This window comes from Rhinolophus sinicus, chromosome 13 (genome assembly GCF_057876585.1).
Source record: "Rhinolophus sinicus isolate RSI-liver-muscle chromosome 13, RSI-T2T, whole genome shotgun sequence".
Taxonomy (NCBI): Eukaryota; Metazoa; Chordata; class Mammalia; order Chiroptera; family Rhinolophidae; genus Rhinolophus; species Rhinolophus sinicus.
This window is the reverse complement of record NC_142513.1, coordinates 46,197,787-46,220,605: the sequence shown is the minus strand read 5'-3', so window position 1 is coordinate 46,220,605 and position 22,819 is coordinate 46,197,787. Positions and strand designations below refer to the sequence as shown.

The 22,819-nt window shown below is 68.8% G+C and overlaps 7 pseudogenes; all 7 read right to left on the bottom strand.

Annotated features, from left to right (window-relative positions):
* Positions 1-719: 719 nt before the first annotated feature.
* On the bottom strand, positions 720-837 carry LOC141569871 (5S ribosomal RNA; annotated as a pseudogene).
* Positions 838-5,152: 4,315 nt separating this feature from the next.
* On the bottom strand, positions 5,153-5,270 carry LOC148756072 (5S ribosomal RNA; annotated as a pseudogene).
* Positions 5,271-11,774: 6,504 nt separating this feature from the next.
* Positions 11,775-11,892, bottom strand: LOC148756071 (5S ribosomal RNA; annotated as a pseudogene).
* Positions 11,893-13,982: 2,090 nt separating this feature from the next.
* On the bottom strand, positions 13,983-14,100 carry LOC148756070 (5S ribosomal RNA; annotated as a pseudogene).
* Positions 14,101-16,192: 2,092 nt separating this feature from the next.
* LOC148756069 (5S ribosomal RNA) lies at positions 16,193-16,310 on the bottom strand (annotated as a pseudogene).
* Positions 16,311-18,403: 2,093 nt separating this feature from the next.
* LOC148756068 (5S ribosomal RNA) lies at positions 18,404-18,521 on the bottom strand (annotated as a pseudogene).
* A 2,092-nt stretch (positions 18,522-20,613) lies between these two features.
* LOC148756067 (5S ribosomal RNA) lies at positions 20,614-20,731 on the bottom strand (annotated as a pseudogene).
* Between the last annotated feature and the right edge of the window lie 2,088 nt (positions 20,732-22,819).

The window sequence follows — 22,819 nt, the reverse complement described above, 5'->3', positions numbered from 1 at the left end:
AGACGCACTGAGGCTGTTTTGAAGTGGCAGCTTCTCAACCGAAGTGTGGTCGTGCCCGGGGCTGGGCTCCACCAAGGAGGCAGAGCCCGGGCATTGGCAGGCACCCTTGAAGCCCCCGGGCCGGGCCGGAGGGTCAGTGGGCTCCGAGCCCCTCCCAGGGACCCCACCCCCCGCGGGAGGAGGGTGGCAGCCCCCAGGCACCCTGGTTGTGAGGGTTGTGTGCCTGCGTGCCTGCACTTCCCCTCGTGGTGGTCTCTCCTGGAGTCCGCGGGCGTGAGGTGTGTTGGGGTGCTGCTCCCTCAGTCCCCTGGTTTGTCCCGGCTGGCTCTCTGGGCCCTGCGTGTTGAGGCCATCGGGAACGGCGGGAAGGGTGGGCTCCTGGCTCTGGTGGGAGACGGGAGGGGGCGCGCGGGGGGTGTGGGGAGAGGTGCCTGCCGGCGGAGACACAGGCTCGGCTCACTGCTGCAGGCTGACGGCCTGCCTCAGCGAACCGGACTGAGAAGAGGGTGTGTGTGTGGGGGGGGGGGGCGGGGGAGCCCTGGCCGCCGGGCCTGGTGTGCTGCGGCCGGGGCTGCGAGCTTGCTTGCAGTGCCGGGCGGCTGACCGGCCGCTGGCCTGGGGGACCTTCGGCTGGCTGGGCGGCTGCAGAGGGGCGAGGGGCGGCAGGGGGTCGGAGGGAGCCACGCCGCCGCCGGGGCGGCGATGCCAAAGGAGAGGCGAGCAGAAGCCTCCAGGTGTTCCCAGGCGGTCTCCCATCCAAGTGCTAACCAGGCCCGACCCTGCTTAGCTTCGGAGATCAGACGGGTCTGGCGCGTTCAGGGTGGTCTGGCCTCACGCGCTGGGACCCGGCTCCGGGCCCTCCAAGGGCCTGCTCCCGGCCTGCCTCCTGAGCGCGCGCGCAGCTGCTGGGCCGCTGGGCTGGCGAGCATGTCTCCCTGCGCGCCTGCTGCCCGCTCCCCGCCTCCTCCGGACGCCGCTGGGGAGGGCGAAGGGCTACTCCTGGCCCGCAGCGAGGCCCCTTGGCGCCCCCCGTGGCTCCAGGGTCCTCAGTCACTTCCCTGACTGGGACAGATGCTTGGGCGCCCTGGCGTCCCGGGACTCCCCCGGCCCCGAATGGATTTCAGCCCTCCCCCCTACCCCAACTCCTCTCATCCCCACCCGCAGCACCGCAACCGCACACCCCCGCTGGCTGCTGTGCTGTCCCCCCCTCTCAGGGCCACGGAGGGGGTGGCAGGGTCCTCTCCGCCCCTCCCGTCCTAGGCTGGCACGACCCTTGCCTTGGTCCTTGCTGGCCCCACCCACTGACCAAAAGCCAGGGAGAGCCACCCGAGCCACCAGGGAGCAGCAGCTCCAGTCTGCAGCCACCCTTCGTCACAAGCCTTCAGTCTTGGCCCTGGCCCCTCGTCAGCGACCGGAGTCCCGCCCGATCTCCGGTCCCTTCACTGGCTACACGTCACCTCTCCTGACCCAGGGAGGTGAGAGAGAGGATGAGAGAAGGCCAGAGACGGAGCAAGAGGGAGGAGGAGAGAGACAGACAGGGACTGTGGGGACAGAATCCCAGAGAGCAGTTTCCAGGCTCTGGGCCTCGCCGCGTGGAGGGGTGCTGCCTGGGGGCTGCATGGTCAGCCGCTGGGACCGCTTGGCCATCAGCTGTCGCCAGTTGGCCATTGGCCACCGCAGGAGCTGCGGGGGCCAAGCTAGGGAGCGCAAATGGTGGACTGCAAATTGCAGAGGGGCGCGGATTGCAGTTGGCCGGCTTGGTGGGTCGACGGGCGTTGTGTCGGGGGGTTGGCAGAGAAGCGGCCGGCAGGTCGGGGATCGGGCGGCTCCGGCTTGCCGTGTCTCCGACCCAGCCTCCCGTGAGACATGGTGCGATATGAGACCCCATCCGTGGCTCTGTGGGTGTTCCTTCTTGGCCTCGCCATATCCTGCGTTCATGTGCGGGCAGAGGGACTAGGGTCACCACAGGACAGGGACCCACAGACTGAACGGGAGGAGGAGTAAGAGGGAGCGAGATGGAAATATACAGGTATATGTACAGGTACGTATCTGGACATACAGAGAGACATGGACAGAGACAGAGAAAGAGCGGGCTGGCACGCGGGGAGAGAGCTCCTGAGCGACAGCCAGAGCCCAACAGGCAGGTCACCGAGCCCCAGAGACACGGGGAGGGGGAGGGGGGGAGGGACGCACAAGCGGGCACAGGGACTGGGACAGACGCACTGAGGCTGTTTTGAAGTGGCAGCTTCTCAACCGAAGTGTGGTCGTGCCCGGGGCTGGGCTCCACCAAGGAGGCAGAGCCCGGGCATTGGCAGGCACCCTTGAAGCCCCCGGGCCGGGCCGGAGGGTCAGTGGGCTCCGAGCCCCTCCCAGGGACCCCACCCCCCGCGGGAGGAGGGTGGCAGCCCCCAGGCACCCTGGTTGTGAGGGTTGTGTGCCTGCGTGCCTGCACTTCCCCTCGTGGTGGTCTCTCCTGGAGTCCGCGGGCGTGAGGTGTGTTGGGGTGCTGCTCCCTCAGTCCCCTGGTTTGTCCCGGCTGGCTCTCTGGGCCCTGCGTGTTGAGGCCATCGGGAACGGCGGGAAGGGTGGGCTCCTGGCTCTGGTGGGAGACGGGAGGGGGCGCGCGGGGGGTGTGGGGAGAGGTGCCTGCCGGCGGAGACACAGGCTCGGCACACTGCTGCAGGCTGTCGGCCTGCCTCAGCGAACCGGACTGAGAAGAGGGTGTGTGTGTGTGGGGGGGGGGCCGGGGGAGCCCTGGCCGCCGGGCCTGGTGTGCTGCGGCCGGGGCTGCGAGCTTGCTTGCAGTGCCGGGCGGCTGACCGGCCGCTGGCCTGGGGGACCTTCGGCTGGCTGGGCGGCTGCAGAGGGGCGAGGGGCGGCAGGGGGTCGGAGGGAGCCACGCCGCCGCCGGGGCGGCGATGCCAAAGGAGAGGCGAGCAGAAGCCTCCAGGTGTTCCCAGGCGGTCTCCCATCCAAGTGCTAACCAGGCCCGACCCTGCTTAGCTTCCCAGATCAGACGGGTCTGGCGCGTTCAGGGTGGTCTGGCCTCACGCGCTGGGACCCGGCTCCGGGCCCTCCATGGGCCTGCTCCCGGCCTGCCTCCTGAGCGCGCGCGCAGCTGCTGGGCCGCTGGGCTGGCGAGCATGTCTCCCTGCGCGCCTGCTGCCCGCTCCCCGCCTCCTCCGGACGCCGCTGGGGAGGGCGAAGGGCTACTCCTGGCCCGCAGCGAGGCCCCTTGGCGCCCCCCGTGGCTCCAGGGTCCTCAGTCACTTCCCTGACTGGGACAGATGCTTGGGCGCCCTGGCGTCCCGGGACTCCCCCGGCCCCGAATGGATTTCAGCCCTCCCCCCTACCCCAACTCTCATCCCCACCCGCAGCACCGCAACCGCACACCCCCGCTGGCTGCTGTGCTGTCCCCCCCTCTCAGGGCCACGGAGGGGGTGGCAGGGTCCTCTCCGCCCCTCCCGTCCTAGGCTGGCACGACCCTTGCCTTGGTCCTTGCTGGCCCCACCCACTGACCAAAAGCCAGGGAGAGCCACCCGAGCCACCAGGGAGCAGCAGCTCCAGTCTGCAGCCACCCTTCGTCACAAGCCTTCAGTCTTGGCCCTGGCCCCTCGTCAGCGACCGGAGTCCCGCCCGATCTCCGGTCCCTTCACTGGCTACACGTCACCTCTCCTGACCCAGGGAGGTGAGAGAGAGGATGAGAGAAGGCCAGAGACGGAGCAAGAGGGAGGAGGAGAGAGACAGACAGGGACTGTGGGGACAGAATCCCAGAGAGCAGTTTCCAGGCTCTGGGCTTCGCCGCGTGGAGGGGTGCTGCCTGGGGGCTGCATGGTCAGCCGCTGGGACCGCTTGGCCATCAGCTGTCGCCAGTTGGCCATTGGCCACCGCAGGAGCTGCGGGGGCCAAGCTAGGGAGCGCAAATGGTGGACTGCAAATTGCAGAGGGGTGCGGATTGCAGTTGGCCGGCTTGGTGGGTCGACGGGCGTTGTGTCGGGGGGTTGGCAGAGAAGCGGCCGGCAGGTCGGGGATCGGGCGGCTCCGGCTTGCCGTGTCTCCGACCCAGCCTCCCGTGAGACATGGTGCGATATGAGACCCCATCCGTGGCTCTGTGGGTGTTCCTTCTTGGCCTCGCCATATCCTGCGTTCATGTGCGGGCAGAGGGACTAGGGTCACCACAGGACAGGGACCCACAGACTGAACGGGAGGAGGAGTAAGAGGGAGCGAGATGGAAATATACAGGTATATGTACAGGTACGTATCTGGACATACAGAGAGACATGGACAGAGACAGAGAAAAGAGCGGGCTGGCACGCGGGGAGAGAGCTCCTGAGCGACAGCCAGAGCCCAACAGGCAGGTCACCGAGCCCCAGAGACATGGGGAGGGGGAGGGGGGGAGGGACGCACAAGCGGGCACAGGGACTGGGACAGACGCACTGAGGCTGTTTTGAAGTGGCAGCTTCTCAACCGAAGTGTGGTCGTGCCCGGGGCTGGGCTCCACCAAGGAGGCAGAGCCCGGGCATTGGCAGGCACCCTTGAAGCCCCCGGGCCGGGCCGGAGGGTCAGTGGGCTCCGAGCCCCTCCCAGGGACCCCACCCCCCGCGGGAGGAGGGTGGCAGCCCCCAGGCACCCTGGTTGTGAGGGTTGTGTGCCTGCGTGCCTGCACTTCCCCTCGTGGTGGTCTCTCCTGGAGTCCGCGGGCGTGAGGTGTGTTGGGGTGCTGCTCCCTCAGTCCCCTGGTTTGTCCCGGCTGGCTCTCTGGGCCCTGCGTGTTGAGGCCATCGGGAACGGCGGGAAGGGTGGGCTCCTGGCTCTGGTGGGAGACGGGAGGGGGCGCGCGGGGGGTGTGGGGAGAGGTGCCTGCCGGCGGAGACACAGGCTCGGCACACTGCTGCAGGCTGTCGGCCTGCCTCAGCGAACCGGACTGAGAAGAGGGTGTGTGTGTGTGGGGGGGGGGGGGCCGGGGGAGCCCTGGCCGCCGGGCCTGGTGTGCTGCGGCCGGGGCTGCGAGCTTGCTTGCAGTGCCGGGCGGCTGACCGGCCGCTGGCCTGGGGGACCTTCGGCTGGCTGGGCGGCTGCAGAGGGGCGAGGGGCGGCAGGGGGTCGGAGGGAGCCATGCCGCCGCCGGGGCGGCGATGCCAAAGGAGAGGCGAGCAGAAGCCTCCAGGTGTTCCCAGGCGGTCTCCCATCCAAGTGCTAACCAGGCCCGACCCTGCTTAGCTTCGGAGATCAGACGGGTCTGGCGCGTTCAGGGTGGTCTGGCCTCACGCGCTGGGACCCGGCTCCGGGCCCTCCAAGGGCCTGCTCCCGGCCTGCCTCCTGAGCGCGCGCGCAGCTGCTGGGCCGCTGGGCTGGCGAGCATGTCTCCCTGCGCGCCTGCTGCCCGCTCCCCGCCTCCTCCGGACGCCGCTGGGGAGGGCGAAGGGCTACTCCTGGCCCGCAGCGAGGCCCCTTGGCGCCCCCCGTGGCTCCAGGGTCCTCAGTCACTTCCCTGACTGGGACAGATGCTTGGGCGCCCTGGCGTCCCGGGACTCCCCCGGCCCCGAATGGATTTCAGCCCTCCCCCCTACCCCAACTCCTCTCATCCCCACCCGCAGCACCGCAACCGCACACCCCCGCTGGCTGCTGTGCTGTCCCCCCCTCTCAGGGCCACGGAGGGGGTGGCAGGGTCCTCTCCGCCCCTCCCGTCCTAGGCTGGCACGACCCTTGCCTTGGTCCTTGCTGGCCCCACCCACTGACCAAAAGCCAGGGAGAGCCACCCGAGCCACCAGGGAGCGGCAGCTCCAGTCTGCAGCCACCCTTCGTCACAAGCCTTCAGTCTTGGCCCTGGCCCCTCGTCAGCGACCGGAGTCCCGCCCGATCTCCGGTCCCTTCACTGGCTACACGTCACCTCTCCTGACCCAGGGAGGTGAGAGAGAGGATGAGAGAAGGCCAGAGACGGAGCAAGAGGGAGGAGGAGAGAGACAGACAGGGACTGTGGGGACAGAATCCCAGAGAGCAGTTTCCAGGCTCTGGGCCTCGCCGCGTGGAGGGGTGCTGCCTGGGGGCTGCATGGTCAGCCGCTGGGACCGCTTGGCCATCAGCTGTCGCCAGTTGGCCACTGTCCACCGCAGGAGCTGCGGGGGCCAAGCTAGGGAGCGCAAATGGTGGACTGCAAATTGCAGAGGGGCGCGGATTGCAGTTGGCCGGCTTGGTGGGTCGACGGGCGTTGTGTCGGGGGGTTGGCAGAGAAGCGGCCGGCAGGTCGGGGATCGGGCGGCTCCGGCTTGCCGTGTCTCCGACCCAGCCTCCCGTGAGACATGGTGCGATATGAGACCCCATCCGTGGCTCTGTGGGTGTTCCTTCTTGGCCTCGCCATATCCTGCGTTCATGTGCGGGCAGAGGGACTAGGGTCACCACAGGACAGGGACCCACAGACTGAACGGGAGGAGGAGTAAGAGGGAGCGAGATGGAAATATACAGGTATATGTACAGGTACGTATCTGGACATACAGAGAGACATGGACAGAGACAGAGAAAGAGCGGGCTGGCACGCGGGGAGAGAGCTCCTGAGCGACAGCCAGAGCCCAACAGGCAGGTCACCGAGCCCCAGAGACACGGGGAGGGGGAGGGGGGGAGGGACGCACAAGCGGGCACAGGGACTGGGACAGACGCACTGAGGCTGTTTTGAAGTGGCAGCTTCTCAACCGAAGTGTGGTCGTGCCCGGGGCTGGGCTCCACCAAGGAGGCAGAGCCCGGGCATTGGCAGGCACCCTTGAAGCCCCCGGGCCGGGCCGGAGGGTCAGTGGGCTCCGAGCCCCTCCCAGGGACCCCACCCCCCGCGGGAGGAGGGTGGCAGCCCCCAGGCACCCTGGTTGTGAGGGTTGTGTGCCTGCGTGCCTGCACTTCCCCTCGTGGTGGTCTCTCCTGGAGTCCGCGGGCGTGAGGTGTGTTGGGGTGCTGCTCCCTCAGTCCCCTGGTTTGTCCCGGCTGGCTCTCTGGGCCCTGCGTGTTGAGGCCATCGGGAACGGCGGGAAGGGTGGGCTCCTGGCTCTGGTGGGAGACGGGAGGGGGCGCGCGGGGGGTGTGGGGAGAGGTGCCTGCCGGCGGAGACACAGGCTCGGCTCACTGCTGCAGGCTGACGGCCTGCCTCAGCGAACCGGACTGAGAAGAGGGTGTGTGTGTGGGGGGGGGGCGGGGGAGCCCTGGCCGCCGGGCCTGGTGTGCTGCGGCCGGGGCTGCGAGCTTGCTTGCAGTGCCGGGCGGCTGACCGGCCGCTGGCCTGGGGGACCTTCGGCTGGCTGGGCGGCTGCAGAGGGGCGAGGGGCGGCAGGGGGTCGGAGGGAGCCACGCCGGGGCGGCGATGCCAAAGGAGAGGCGAGCAGAAGCCTCCAGGTGTTCCCAGGCGGTCTCCCATCCAAGTGCTAACCAGGCCCGACCCTGCTTAGCTTCCCAGATCAGACGGGTCTGGCGCGTTCAGGGTGGTCTGGCCTCACGCGCTGGGACCCGGCTCCGGGCGCTCCAAGAGCCTGCTCCCGGCCTGCCTCCTGAGCGCGCGCCCCGCTGCTGGGCCGCTGGGGTGGCGAGCATGTCTCCCTGCGCGCCTGCTGCCCGCTCCCCGCCTCCTCCGGACGCCGCTGGGGAGGGCGAAGGGCTACTCCTGGCCCGCAGCGAGGCCCCTTGGCGCCCCCCGTGGCTCCAGGGGCCTCAGTCACTTCCCTGACTGGGACAGATGCTTGGGCGCCCTGGCGTCCCGGGACTCCCCCGGCCCCGAATGGATTTCAGCCCTCCCCCCTACCCCAACTCCTCTCATCCCCACCCGCAGCACCGCAACCGCACACCCCCGCTGGCTGCTGTGCTGTCCCCCCCTCTCAGGGCCACGGAGGGGGTGGCAGGGTCCTCTCCGCCCCTCCCGTCCTAGGCTGGCACGACCCTTGCCTTGGTCCTTGCTGGCCCCACCCACTGACCAAAAGCCAGGGAGAGCCACCCGAGCCACCAGGGAGCGGCAGCTCCAGTCTGCAGCCACCCTTCGTCACAAGCCTTCAGTCTTGGCCCTGGCCCCTCGTCAGCGACCGGAGTCCCGCCCGATCTCCGGTCCCTTCACTGGCTACACGTCACCTCTCCTGACCCAGGGAGGTGAGAGAGAGGATGAGAGAAGGCCAGAGACGGAGCAAGAGGGAGGAGGAGAGAGACAGACAGGGACTGTGGGGACAGAATCCCAGAGAGCAGTTTCCAGGCTCTGGGCCTCGCCGCGTGGAGGGGTGCTGCCTGGGGGCTGCATGGTCAGCCGCTGGGACCGCTTGGCCATCAGCTGTCGCCAGTTGGCCACTGTCCACCGCAGGAGCTGCGGGGGCCAAGCTAGGGAGCGCAAATGGTGGACTGCAAATTGCAGAGGGGCGCGGATTGCAGTTGGCCGGCTTGGTGGGTCGACGGGCGTTGTGTCGGGGGGTTGGCAGAGAAGCGGCCGGCAGGTCGGGGATCGGGCGGCTCCGGCTTGCCGTGTCTCCGACCCAGCCTCCCGTGAGACATGGTGCGATATGAGACCCCATCCGTGGCTCTGTGGGTGTTCCTTCTTGGCCTCGCCATATCCTGCGTTCATGTGCGGGCAGAGGGACTAGGGTCACCACAGGACAGGGACCCACAGACTGAACGGGAGGAGGAGTAAGAGGGAGCGAGATGGAAATATACAGGTATATGTACAGGTACGTATCTGGACATACAGAGAGACATGGACAGAGACAGAGAAAGAGCGGGCTGGCACGCGGGGAGAGAGCTCCTGAGCGACAGCCAGAGCCCAACAGGCAGGTCACCGAGCCCCAGAGACACGGGGAGGGGGAGGGGGGGAGGGACGCACAAGCGGGCACAGGGACTGGGACAGACGCACTGAGGCTGTTTTGAAGTGGCAGCTTCTCAACCGAAGTGTGGTCGTGCCCGGGGCTGGGCTCCACCAAGGAGGCAGAGCCCGGGCATTGGCAGGCACCCTTGAAGCCCCCGGGCCGGGCCGGAGGGTCAGTGGGCTCCGAGCCCCTCCCAGGGACCCCACCCCCCGCGGGAGGAGGGTGGCAGCCCCCAGGCACCCTGGTTGTGAGGGTTGTGTGCCTGCGTGCCTGCACTTCCCCTCGTGGTGGTCTCTCCTGGAGTCCGCGGGCGTGAGGTGTGTTGGGGTGCTGCTCCCTCAGTCCCCTGGTTTGTCCCGGCTGGCTCTCTGGGCCCTGCGTGTTGAGGCCATCGGGAACGGCGGGAAGGGTGGGCTCCTGGCTCTGGTGGGAGACGGGAGGGGGCGCGCGGGGGGTGTGGGGAGAGGTGCCTGCCGGCGGAGACACAGGCTCGGCTCACTGCTGCAGGCTGACGGCCTGCCTCAGCGAACCGGACTGAGAAGAGGGTGTGTGTGTGGGGGGGGGGCGGGGGAGCCCTGGCCGCCGGGCCTGGTGTGCTGCGGCCGGGGCTGCGAGCTTGCTTGCAGTGCCGGGCGGCTGACCGGCCGCTGGCCTGGGGGACCTTCGGCTGGCTGGGCGGCTGCAGAGGGGCGAGGGGCGGCAGGGGGTCGGAGGGAGCCACGCCGGGGCGGCGATGCCAAAGGAGAGGCGAGCAGAAGCCTCCAGGTGTTCCCAGGCGGTCTCCCATCCAAGTGCTAACCAGGCCCGACCCTGCTTAGCTTCCCAGATCAGACGGGTCTGGCGCGTTCAGGGTGGTCTGGCCTCACGCGCTGGGACCCGGCTCCGGGCGCTCCAAGAGCCTGCTCCCGGCCTGCCTCCTGAGCGCGCGCCCCGCTGCTGGGCCGCTGGGGTGGCGAGCATGTCTCCCTGCGCGCCTGCTGCCCGCTCCCCGCCTCCTCCGGACGCCGCTGGGGAGGGCAAAGGGCTACTCCTGGCCCGCAGCGAGGCCCCTTGGCGCCCCCCGTGGCTCCAGGGGCCTCAGTCACTTCCCTGACTGGGACAGATGCTTGGGCGCCCTGGCGTCCCGGAAATCCCCCGGCCCCGAATGGATTTCAGCCCTCCCCCCTACCCCAACTCCTCTCATCCCCACCCGCAGCACCGCAACCGCACACCCCCGCTGGCTGCTGTGCTGTCCCCCCCTCTCAGGGCCACGGAGGGGGTGGCAGGGTCCTCTCCGCCCCTCCCGTCCTAGGCTGGCACGACCCTTGCCTTGGTCCTTGCTGGCCCCACCCACTGACCAAAAGCCAGGGAGAGCCACCCGAGCCACCAGGGAGCAGCAGCTCCAGTCTGCAGCCACCCTTCGTCACAAGCCTTCAGTCTTGGCCCTGGCCCCTCGTCAGCGACCGGAGTCCCGCCCGATCTCCGGTCCCTTCACTGGCTACACGTCACCTCTCCTGACCCAGGGAGGTGAGAGAGAGGATGAGAGAAGGCCAGAGACGGAGCAAGAGGGAGGAGGAGAGAGACAGACAGGGACTGTGGGGACAGAATCCCAGAGAGCAGTTTCCAGGCTCTGGGCCTCGCCGCGTGGAGGGGTGCTGCCTGGGGGCTGCATGGTCAGCCGCTGGGACCGCTTGGCCATCAGCTGTCGCCAGTTGGCCATTGGCCACCGCAGGAGCTGCGGGGGCCAAGCTAGGGAGCGCAAATGGTGGACTGCAAATTGCAGAGGGGCGCGGATTGCAGTTGGCCGGCTTGGTGGGTCGACGGGCGTTGTGTCGGGGGGTTGGCAGAGAAGCGGCCGGCAGGTCGGGGATCGGGCGGCTCCGGCTTGCCGTGTCTCCGACCCAGCCTCCCGTGAGACATGGTGCGATATGAGACCCCATCCGTGGCTCTGTGGGTGTTCCTTCTTGGCCTCGCCATATCCTGCGTTCATGTGCGGGCAGAGGGACTAGGGTCACCACAGGACAGGGACCCACAGACTGAACGGGAGGAGGAGTAAGAGGGAGCGAGATGGAAATATACAGGTATATGTACAGGTACGTATCTGGACATACAGAGAGACATGGACAGAGACAGAGAAAGAGCGGGCTGGCACGCGGGGAGAGAGCTCCTGAGCGACAGCCAGAGCCCAACAGGCAGGTCACCGAGCCCCAGAGACACGGGGAGGGGGAGGGGGGGAGGGACGCACAAGCGGGCACAGGGACTGGGACAGACGCACTGAGGCTGTTTTGAAGTGGCAGCTTCTCAACCGAAGTGTGGTCGTGCCCGGGGCTGGGCTCCACCAAGGAGGCAGAGCCCGGGCATTGGCAGGCACCCTTGAAGCCCCCGGGCCGGGCCGGAGGGTCAGTGGGCTCCGAGCCCCTCCCAGGGACCCCACCCCCCGCGGGAGGAGGGTGGCAGCCCCCAGGCACCCTGGTTGTGAGGGTTGTGTGCCTGCGTGCCTGCACTTCCCCTCGTGGTGGTCTCTCCTGGAGTCCGCGGGCGTGAGGTGTGTTGGGGTGCTGCTCCCTCAGTCCCCTGGTTTGTCCCGGCTGGCTCTCTGGGCCCTGCGTGTTGAGGCCATCGGGAACGGCGGGAAGGGTGGGCTCCTGGCTCTGGTGGGAGACGGGAGGGGGCGCGCGGGGGGTGTGGGGAGAGGTGCCTGCCGGCGGAGACACAGGCTCCGCTCACTGCTGCAGGCTGACGGCCTGCCTCAGCGAACCGGACTGAGAAGAGGGTGTGTGTGTGGGGGGGGGGGCGGGGGAGCCCTGGCCGCCGGGCCTGGTGTGCTGCGGCCGGGGCTGCGAGCTTGCTTGCAGTGCCGGGCGGCTGACCGGCCGCTGGCCTGGGGGACCTTCGGCTGGCTGGGCGGCTGCAGAGGGGCGAGGGGCGGCAGGGGGTCGGAGGGAGCCACGCCGGGGCGGCGATGCAAAAGGAGAGGCGAGCAGAAGCCTCCAGGTGTTCCCAGGCGGTCTCCCATCCAAGTACTAACCAGGCCCGACCCTGCTTAGCTTCCCAGATCAGACGGGTCTGGCGCGTTCAGGGTGGTCTGGCCTCACGCGCTGGGACCCGGCTCCGGGCGCTCCAAGAGCCTGCTCCCGGCCTGCCTCCTGAGCGCGCGCCCCGCTGCTGGGCCGCTGGGGTGGCGAGCATGTCTCCCTGCGCGCCTGCTGCCCGCTCCCCGCCTCCTCCGGACGCCGCTGGGGAGGGCGAAGGGCTACTCCTGGCCCGCAGCGAGGCCCCTTGGCGCCCCCCGTGGCTCCAGGGGCCTCAGTCACTTCCCTGACTGGGACAGATGCTTGGGCGCCCTGGCGTCCCGGAAATCCCCCGGCCCCGAATGGATTTCAGCCCTCCCCCCTACCCCAACTCCTCTCATCCCCACCCGCAGCACCGCAACCGCACACCCCCGCTGGCTGCTGTGCTGTCCCCCCCTCTCAGGGCCACGGAGGGGGTGGCAGGGTCCTCTCCGCCCCTCCCGTCCTAGGCTGGCACGACCCTTGCCTTGGTCCTTGCTGGCCCCACCCACTGACCAAAAGCCAGGGAGAGCCACCCGAGCCACCAGGGAGCAGCAGCTCCAGTCTGCAGCCACCCTTCGTCACAAGCCTTCAGTCTTGGCCCTGGCCCCTCGTCAGCGACCGGAGTCCCGCCCGATCTCCGGTCCCTTCACTGGCTACACGTCACCTCTCCTGACCCAGGGAGGTGAGAGAGAGGATGAGAGAAGGCCAGAGACGGAGCAAGAGGGAGGAGGAGAGAGACAGACAGGGACTGTGGGGACAGAATCCCAGAGAGCAGTTTCCAGGCTCTGGGCCTCGCCGCGTGGAGGGGTGCTGCCTGGGGGCTGCATGGTCAGCCGCTGGGACCGCTTGGCCATCAGCTGTCGCCAGTTGGCCATTGGCCACCGCAGGAGCTGCGGGGGCCAAGCTAGGGAGCGCAAATGGTGGACTGCAAATTGCAGAGGGGCGCGGATTGCAGTTGGCCGGCTTGGTGGGTCGACGGGCGTTGTGTCGGGGGGTTGGCAGAGAAGCGGCCGGCAGGTCGGGGATCGGGCGGCTCCGGCTTGCCGTGTCTCCGACCCAGCCTCCCGTGAGACATGGTGCGATATGAGACCCCATCCGTGGCTCTGTGGGTGTTCCTTCTTGGCCTCGCCATATCCTGCGTTCATGTGCGGGCAGAGGGACTAGGGTCACCACAGGACAGGGACCCACAGACTGAACGGGAGGAGGAGTAAGAGGGAGCGAGATGGAAATATACAGGTATATGTACAGGTACGTATCTGGACATACAGAGAGACATGGACAGAGACAGAGAAAGAGCGGGCTGGCACGCGGGGAGAGAGCTCCTGAGCGACAGCCAGAGCCCAACAGGCAGGTCACCGAGCCCCAGAGACACGGGGAGGGGGAGGGGGGGAGGGACGCACAAGCGGGCACAGGGACTGGGACAGACGCACTGAGGCTGTTTTGAAGTGGCAGCTTCTCAACCGAAGTGTGGTCGTGCCCGGGGCTGGGCTCCACCAAGGAGGCAGAGCCCGGGCATTGGCAGGCACCCTTGAAGCCCCCGGGCCGGGCCGGAGGGTCAGTGGGCTCCGAGCCCCTCCCAGGGACCCCACCCCCCGCGGGAGGAGGGTGGCAGCCCCCAGGCACCCTGGTTGTGAGGGTTGTGTGCCTGCGTGCCTGCACTTCCCCTCGTGGTGGTCTCTCCTGGAGTCCGCGGGCGTGAGGTGTGTTGGGGTGCTGCTCCCTCAGTCCCCTGGTTTGTCCCGGCTGGCTCTCTGGGCCCTGCGTGTTGAGGCCATCGGGAACGGCGGGAAGGGTGGGCTCCTGGCTCTGGTGGGAGACGGGAGGGGGCGCGCGGGGGGTGTGGGGAGAGGTGCCTGCCGGCGGAGACACAGGCTCCGCTCACTGCTGCAGGCTGACGGCCTGCCTCAGCGAACCGGACTGAGAAGAGGGTGTGTGTGTGGGGGGGGGGGCGGGGGAGCCCTGGCCGCCGGGCCTGGTGTGCTGCGGCCGGGGCTGCGAGCTTGCTTGCAGTGCCGGGCGGCTGACCGGCCGCTGGCCTGGGGGACCTTCGGCTGGCTGGGCGGCTGCAGAGGGGCGAGGGGCGGCAGGGGGTCGGAGGGAGCCACGCCGGGGCGGCGATGCAAAAGGAGAGGCGAGCAGAAGCCTCCAGGTGTTCCCAGGCGGTCTCCCATCCAAGTACTAACCAGGCCCGACCCTGCTTAGCTTCCCAGATCAGACGGGTCTGGCGCGTTCAGGGTGGTCTGGCCTCACGCGCTGGGACCCGGCTCCGGGCGCTCCAAGAGCCTGCTCCCGGCCTGCCTCCTGAGCGCGCGCCCCGCTGCTGGGCCGCTGGGGTGGCGAGCATGTCTCCCTGCGCGCCTGCTGCCCGCTCCCCGCCTCCTCCGGACGCCGCTGGGGAGGGCGAAGGGCTACTCCTGGCCCGCAGCGAGGCCCCTTGGCGCCCCCCGTGGCTCCAGGGGCCTCAGTCACTTCCCTGACTGGGACAGATGCTTGGGCGCCCTGGCGTCCCGGAAATCCCCCGGCCCCGAATGGATTTCAGCCCTCCCCCCTACCCCAACTCCTCTCATCCCCACCCGCAGCACCGCAACCGCACACCCCCGCTGGCTGCTGTGCTGTCCCCCCCTCTCAGGGCCACGGAGGGGGTGGCAGGGTCCTCTCCGCCCCTCCCGTCCTAGGCTGGCACGACCCTTGCCTTGGTCCTTGCTGGCCCCACCCACTGACCAAAAGCCAGGGAGAGCCACCTGAGCCACCAGGGAGCGGCAGCTCCAGTCTGCAGCCACCCTTCGTCACAAGCCTTCAGTCTTGGCCCTGGCCCCTCGTCAGCGACCAGAGTCCCGCCCGATCTCCGGTCCCTTCACTGGCTACACGTCACCTCTCCTGACCCAGGGAGGTGAGAGAGAGGATGAGAGAAGGCCAGAGACGGAGCAAGAGGGAGGAGGAGAGAGACAGACAGGGACTGTGGGGACAGAATCCCAGAGAGCAGTTTCCAGGCTCTGGGCCTCGCCGCGTGGAGGGGTGCTGCCTGGGGGCTGCATGGTCAGCCGCTGGGACCGCTTGGCCATCAGCTGTCGCCAGTTGGCCATTGGCCACCGCAGGAGCTGCGGGGGCCAAGCTAGGGAGCGCAAATGGTGGACTGCAAATTGCAGAGGGGCGCGGATTGCAGTTGGCCGGCTTGGTGGGTCGACGGGCGTTGTGTCGGGGGGGGGTTGGCAGAGAAGCGGCCGGCAGGTCGGGGATCGGGCGGCTCCGGCTTGCCGTGTCTCCGACCCAGCCTCCCGTGAGACATGGTGCTATGAGCCCCCCATCCGTGGCTCTGTGGGTGTTCCTTCTTGGCCTCGCCATATCCTGCGTTCATGTGCGGGCAGAGGGACTAGGGTCACCACAGGACAGGGACCCACAGACTGAACGGGAGGAGGAGTAAGAGGGAGCGAGATGGAAATATACAGGTATATGTACAGGTACGTATCTGGACATACAGAGAGACACGGACAGAGACAGAGAAAGAGCGGGCTGGCACGCGGGGAGAGAGCTCCTGAGCGACAGCCAGAGCCCAACAGGCAGGTCACCGAGCCCCAGAGACACGGGGAGGGGGAGGGGGGGAGGGACGCACAAGCGGGCACAGGGACTGGGACAGACGCACTGAGGCTGTTTTGAAGTGGCAGCTTCTCAACCGAAGTGTGGTCGTGCCCGGGGCTGGGCTCCACCAAGGAGGCAGAGCCCGGGCATTGGCAGGCACCCTTGAAGCCCCCGGGCCGGGCCGGAGGGTCAGTGGGCTCCGAGCCCCTCCCAGGGACCCCACCCCCCGCGGGAGGAGGGTGGCAGCCCCCAGGCACCCTGGTTGTGAGGGTTGTGTGCCTGCGTGCCTGCACTTCCCCTCGTGGTGGTCTCTCCTGGAGTCCGCGGGCGTGAGGTGTGTTGGGGTGCTGCTCCCTCAGTCCCCTGGTTTGTCCCGGCTGGCTCTCTGGGCCCTGCGTGTTGAGGCCATCGGGAACGGCGGGAAGGGTGGGCTCCTGGCTCTGGTGGGAGACGGGAGGGGGCGCGCGGGGGGTGTGGGGAGAGGTGCCTGCCGGCGGAGACACAGGCTCGGCTCACTGCTGCAGGCTGACGGCCTGCCTCAGCGAACCGGACTGAGAAGAGGGTGTGTGTGTGTGGGGGGGGGCGGGGGAGCCCTGGCCGCCGGGCCTGGGGTGCTGCGGCCGGGGCTGCGAGCTTGCTTGCAGTGCCGGGCGGCTGACCGGCCGCTGGCCTGGGGGACCTTCGGCTGGCTGGGCGGCTGCAGAGGGGCGAGGGGCGGCAGGGGGTCGGAGGGAGCCACGCCGGGGCGGCGATGCAAAAGGAGAGGCGAGCAGAAGCCTCCAGGTGTTCCCAGGCGGTCTCCCATCCAAGTACTAACCAGGCCCGACCCTGCTTAGCTTCCCAGATCAGACGGGTCTGGCGCGTTCAGGGTGGTCTGGCCTCACGCGCTGGGACCCGGCTCCGGGCGCTCCAAGAGCCTGCTCCCGGCCTGCCTCCTGAGCGCGCGCCCCGCTGCTGGGCCGCTGGGGTGGCGAGCATGTCTCCCTGCGCGCCTGCTGCCCGCTCCCCGCCTCCTCCGGACGCCGCTGGGGAGGGCGAAGGGCTACTCCTGGCCCGCAGCGAGGCCCCTTGGCGCCCCCCGTGGCTCCAGGGGCCTCAGTCACTTCCCTGACTGGGACAGATGCTTGGGCGCCCTGGCGTCCCGGAAATCCCCCGGCCCCGAATGGATTTCAGCCCTCCCCCCTACCCCAACTCCTCTCATCCCCACCCGCAGCACCGCAACCGCACACCCCCGCTGGCTGCTGTGCTGTCCCCCCCTCTCAGGGCCACGGAGGGGGTGGCAGGGTCCTCTCCGCCCCTCCCGTCCTAGGCTGGCACGACCCTTGCCTTGGTCCTTGCTGGCCCCACCCACTGACCAAAAGCCAGGGAGAGCCACCTGAGCCACCAGGGAGCGGCAGCTCCAGTCTGCAGCCACCCTTCGTCACAAGCCTTCAGTCTTGGCCCTGGCCCCTCGTCAGCGACCAGAGTCCCGCCCGATCTCCGGTCCCTTCACTGGCTACACGTCACCTCTCCTGACCCAGGGAGGTGAGAGAGAGGATGAGAGAAGGCCAGAGACGGAGCAAGAGGGAGGAGGAGAGAGACAGACAGGGACTGTGGGGACAGAATCCCAGAGAGCAGTTTCCAGGCTCTGGGCCTCGCCGCGTGGAGGGGTGCTGCCTGGGGGCTGCATGGTCAGCCGCTGGGACCGCTTGGCCATCAGCTGTCGCCAGTTGGCCATTGGCCACCGCAGGAGCTGCGGGGGCCAAGCTAGGGAGCGCAAATGGTGGACTGCAAATTGCAGAGGGGCGCGGATTGCAGTTGGCCGGCTTGGTGGGTCGACGGGCGTTGTGTCGGGGGGGGGGTTGGCAGAGAAGCGGCCGGCAGGTCGGGGATCGGGCGGCTCCGGCTTGCCGTGTCTCCGACCCAGCCTCCCGTGAGACATGGTGCTATGAGCCCCCCATCCGTGGCTCTGTGGGTGTTCCTTCTTGGCCTCGCCATATCCTGCGTTCATGTGCGGGCAGAGGGACTAGGGTCACCACAGGACAGGGACCCACAGACTGAACGGGAGGAGGAGTAAGAGGGAGCGAGATGGAAATATACAGGTATATGTACAGGTACGTATCTGGACATACAGAGAGACACGGACAGAGACAGAGAAAGAGCGGGCTGGCACGCGGGGAGAGAGCTCCTGAGCGACAGCCAGAGCCCAACAGGCAGGTCACCGAGCCCCAGAGACACGGGGAGGGGGAGGGGGGGAGGGACGCACAAGCGGGCACAGGGACTGGGACAGACGCACTGAGGCTGTTTTGAAGTGGCAGCTTCTCAACCGAAGTGTGGTCGTGCCCGGGGCTGGGCTCCACCAAGGAGGCAGAGCCCGGGCATTGGCAGGCACCCTTGAAGCCCCCGGGCCGGGCCGGAGGGTCAGTGGGCTCCGAGCCCCTCCCAGGGACCCCACCCCCCGCGGGAGGAGGGTGGCAGCCCCCAGGCACCCTGGTTGTGAGGGTTGTGTGCCTGCGTGCCTGCACTTCCCCTCGTGGTGGTCTCTCCTGGAGTCCGCGGGCGTGAGGTGTGTTGGGGTGCTGCTCCCTCAGTCCCCTGGTTTGTCCCGGCTGGCTCTCTGGGCCCTGCGTGTTGAGGCCATCGGGAACGGCGGGAAGGGTGGGCTCCTGGCTCTGGTGGGAGACGGGAGGGGGCGCGCGGGGGGTGTGGGGAGAGGTGCCTGCCGGCGGAGACACAGGCTCGGCTCACTGCTGCAGGCTGACGGCCTGCCTCAGCGAACCGGACTGAGAAGAGGGTGTGTGTGTGGGGGGGGGGGCGGGGGAGCCCTGGCCGCCGGGCCTGGGGTGCTGCGGCCGGGGCTGCGAGCTTGCTTGCAGTGCCGGGCGGCTGACCGGCCGCTGGCCTGGGGGACCTTCGGCTGGCTGGGCGGCTGCAGAGGGGCGAGGGGCGGCAGGGGGTCGGAGGGAGCCACGCCGGGGCGGCGATGCAAAAGGAGAGGCGAGCAGAAGCCTCCAGGTGTTCCCAGGCGGTCTCCCATCCAAGTACTAACCAGGCCCGACCCTGCTTAGCTTCCCAGATCAGACGGGTCTGGCGCGTTCAGGGTGGTCTGGCCTCACGCGCTGGGACCCGGCTCCGGGCGCTCCAAGAGCCTGCTCCCGGCCTGCCTCCTGAGCGCGCGCCCCGCTGCTGGGCCGCTGGGGTGGCGAGCATGTCTCCCTGCGCGCCTGCTGCCCGCTCCCCGCCTCCTCCGGACGCCGCTGGGGAGGGCGAAGGGCTACTCCTGGCCCGCAGCGAGGCCCCTTGGCGCCCCCCGTGGCTCCAGGGGCCTCAGTCACTTCCCTGACTGGGACAGATGCTTGGGCGCCCTGGCGTCCCGGAAATCCCCCGGCCCCGAATGGATTTCAGCCCTCCCCCCTACCCCAACTCCTCTCATCCCCACCCGCAGCACCGCAACCGCACACCCCCGCTGGCTGCTGTGCTGTCCCCCCCTCTCAGGGCCACGGAGGGGGTGGCAGGGTCCTCTCCGCCCCTCCCGTCCTAGGCTGGCACGACCCTTGCCTTGGTCCTTGCTGGCCCCACCCACTGACCAAAAGCCAGGGAGAGCCACCCGAGCCACCAGGGAGCAGCAGCTCCAGTCTGCAGCCACCCTTCGTCACAAGCCTTCAGTCTTGGCCCTGGCCCCTCGTCAGCGACCGGAGTCCCGCCCGATCTCCGGTCCCTTCACTGGCTACACGTCACCTCTCCTGACCCAGGGAGGTGAGAGAGAGGATGAGAGAAGGCCAGAGACGGAGCAAGAGGGAGGAGGAGAGAGACAGACAGGGACTGTGGGGACAGAATCCCAGAGAGCAGTTTCCAGGCTCTGGGCCTCGCCGCGTGGAGGGGTGCTGCCTGGGGGCTGCATGGTCAGCCGCTGGGACCGCTTGGCCATCAGCTGTCGCCAGTTGGCCATTGGCCACCGCAGGAGCTGCGGGGGCCAAGCTAGGGAGCGCAAATGGTGGACTGCAAATTGCAGAGGGGCGCGGATTGCAGTTGGCCGGCTTGGTGGGTCGACGGGCGTTGTGTCGGGGGGGGGTTGGCAGAGAAGCGGCCGGCAGGTCGGGGATCGGGCGGCTCCGGCTTGCCGTGTCTCCGACCCAGCCTCCCGTGAGACATGGTGCTATGAGCCCCCCATCCGTGGCTCTGTGGGTGTTCCTTCTTGGCCTCGCCATATCCTGCGTTCATGTGCGGGCAGAGGGACTAGGGTCACCACAGGACAGGGACCCACAGACTGAACGGGAGGAGGAGTAAGAGGGAGCGAGATGGAAATATACAGGTATATGTACAGGTACGTATCTGGACATACAGAGAGACACGGACAGAGACAGAGAAAGAGCGGGCTGGCACGCGGGGAGAGAGCTCCTGAGCGACAGCCAGAGCCCAACAGGCAGGTCACCGAGCCCCAGAGACACGGGGAGGGGGAGGGGGGGAGGGACGCACAAGCGGGCACAGGGACTGGGACAGACGCACTGAGGCTGTTTTGAAGTGGCAGCTTCTCAACCGAAGTGTGGTCGTGCCCGGGGCTGGGCTCCACCAAGGAGGCAGAGCCCGGGCATTGGCAGGCACCCTTGAAGCCCCCGGGCCGGGCCGGAGGGTCAGTGGGCTCCGAGCCCCTCCCAGGGACCCCACCCCCCGCGGGAGGAGGGTGGCAGCCCCCAGGCACCCTGGTTGTGAGGGTTGTGTGCCTGCGTGCCTGCACTTCCCCTCGTGGTGGTCTCTCCTGGAGTCCGCGGGCGTGAGGTGTGTTGGGGTGCTGCTCCCTCAGTCCCCTGGTTTGTCCCGGCTGGCTCTCTGGGCCCTGCGTGTTGAGGCCATCGGGAACGGCGGGAAGGGTGGGCTCCTGGCTCTGGTGGGAGACGGGAGGGGGCGCGCGGGGGGTGTGGGGAGAGGTGCCTGCCGGCGGAGACACAGGCTCGGCTCACTGCTGCAGGCTGACGGCCTGCCTCAGCGAACCGGACTGAGAAGAGGGTGTGTGTGTGTGGGGGGGGGCGGGGGAGCCCTGGCCGCCGGGCCTGGGGTGCTGCGGCCGGGGCTGCGAGCTTGCTTGCAGTGCCGGGCGGCTGACCGGCCGCTGGCCTGGGGGACCTTCGGCTGGCTGGGCGGCTGCAGAGGGGCGAGGGGCGGCAGGGGGTCGGAGGGAGCCACGCCTGGGCGGCGATGCAAAAGGAGAGGCGAGCAGAAGCCTCCAGGTGTTCCCAGGCGGTCTCCCATCCAAGTACTAACCAGGCCCGACCCTGCTTAGCTTCCCAGATCAGACGGGTCTGGCGCGTTCAGGGTGGTCTGGCCTCACGCGCTGGGACCCGGCTCCGGGCGCTCCAAGAGCCTGCTCCCGGCCTGCCTCCTGAGCGCGCGCCCCGCTGCTGGGCCGCTGGGGTGGCGAGCATGTCTCCCTGCGCGCCTGCTGCCCGCTCCCCGCCTCCTCCGGACGCCGCTGGGGAGGGCGAAGGGCTACTCCTGGCCCGCAGCGAGGCCCCTTGGCGCCCCCCGTGGCTCCAGGGGCCTCAGTCACTTCCCTGACTGGGACAGATGCTTGGGCGCCCTGGCGTCCCGGAAATCCCCCGGCCCCGAATGGATTTCAGCCCTCCCCCCTACCCCAACTCCTCTCATCCCCACCCGCAGCACCGCAACCGCACACCCCCGCTGGCTGCTGTGCTGTCCCCCCCTCTCAGGGCCACGGAGGGGGTGGCAGGGTCCTCTCCGCCCCTCCCGTCCTAGGCTGGCACGACCCTTGCCTTGGTCCTTGCTGGCCCCACCCACTGACCAAAAGCCAGGGAGAGCCACCTGAGCCACCAGGGAGCGGCAGCTCCAGTCTGCAGCCACCCTTCGTCACAAGCCTTCAGTCTTGGCCCTGGCCCCTCGTCAGCGACCAGAGTCCCGCCCGATCTCCGGTCCCTTCACTGGCTACACGTCACCTCTCCTGACCCAGGGAGGTGAGAGAGAGGATGAGAGAAGGCCAGAGACGGAGCAAGAGGGAGGAGGAGAGAGACAGACAGGGACTGTGGGGACAGAATCCCAGAGAGCAGTTTCCAGGCTCTGGGCCTCGCCGCGTGGAGGGGTGCTGCCTGGGGGCTGCATGGTCAGCCGCTGGGACCGCTTGGCCATCAGCTGTCGCCAGTTGGCCATTGGCCACCGCAGGAGCTGCGGGGGCCAAGCTAGGGAGCGCAAATGGTGGACTGCAAATTGCAGAGGGGCGCGGATTGCAGTTGGCCGGCTTGGTGGGTCGACGGGCGTTGTGTCGGGGGGGGGTTGGCAGAGAAGCGGCCGGCAGGTCGGGGATCGGGCGGCTCCGGCTTGCCGTGTCTCCGACCCAGCCTCCCGTGAGACATGGTGCTATGAGCCCCCCATCCGTGGCTCTGTGGGTGTTCCTTCTTGGCCTCGCCATATCCTGCGTTCATGTGCGGGCAGAGGGACTAGGGTCACCACAGGACAGGGACCCACAGACTGAACGGGAGGAGGAGTAAGAGGGAGCGAGATGGAAATATACAGGTATATGTACAGGTACGTATCTGGACATACAGAGAGACACGGACAGAGACAGAGAAAGAGCGGGCTGGCACGCGGGGAGAGAGCTCCTGAGCGACAGCCAGAGCCCAACAGGCAGGTCACCGAGCCCCAGAGACACGGGGAGGGGGAGGGGGGGAGGGACGCACAAGCGGGCACAGGGACTGGGACAGACGCACTGAGGCTGTTTTGAAGTGGCAGCTTCTCAACCGAAGTGTGGTCGTGCCCGGGGCTGGGCTCCACCAAGGAGGCAGAGCCCGGGCATTGGCAGGCACCCTTGAAGCCCCCGGGCCGGGCCGGAGGGTCAGTGGGCTCCGAGCCCCTCCAGGGACCCCACCCCCCGCGGGAGGAGGGTGGCAGCCCCCAGGCACCCTGGTTGTGAGGGTTGTGTGCCTGCGTGCCTGCACTTCCCCTCGTGGTGGTCTCTCCTGGAGTCCGCGGGCGTGAGGTGTGTTGGGGTGCTGCTCCCTCAGTCCCCTGGTTTGTCCCGGCTGGCTCTCTGGGCCCTGCGTGTTGAGGCCATCGGGAACGGCGGGAAGGGTGGGCTCCTGGCTCTGGTGGGAGACGGGAGGGGGCGCGCGGGGGGTGTGGGGAGAGGTGCCTGCCGGCGGAGACACAGGCTCGGCTCACTGCTGCAGGCTGACGGCCTGCCTCAGCGAACCGGACTGAGAAGAGGGTGTGTGTGTGGGGGGGGGGGCGGGGGAGCCCTGGCCGCCGGGCCTGGGGTGCTGCGGCCGGGGCTGCGAGCTTGCTTGCAGTGCCGGGCGGCTGACCGGCCGCTGGCCTGGGGGACCTTCGGCTGGCTGGGCGGCTGCAGAGGGGCGAGGGGCGGCAGGGGGTCGGAGGGAGCCACGCCGGGGCGGCGATGCAAAAGGAGAG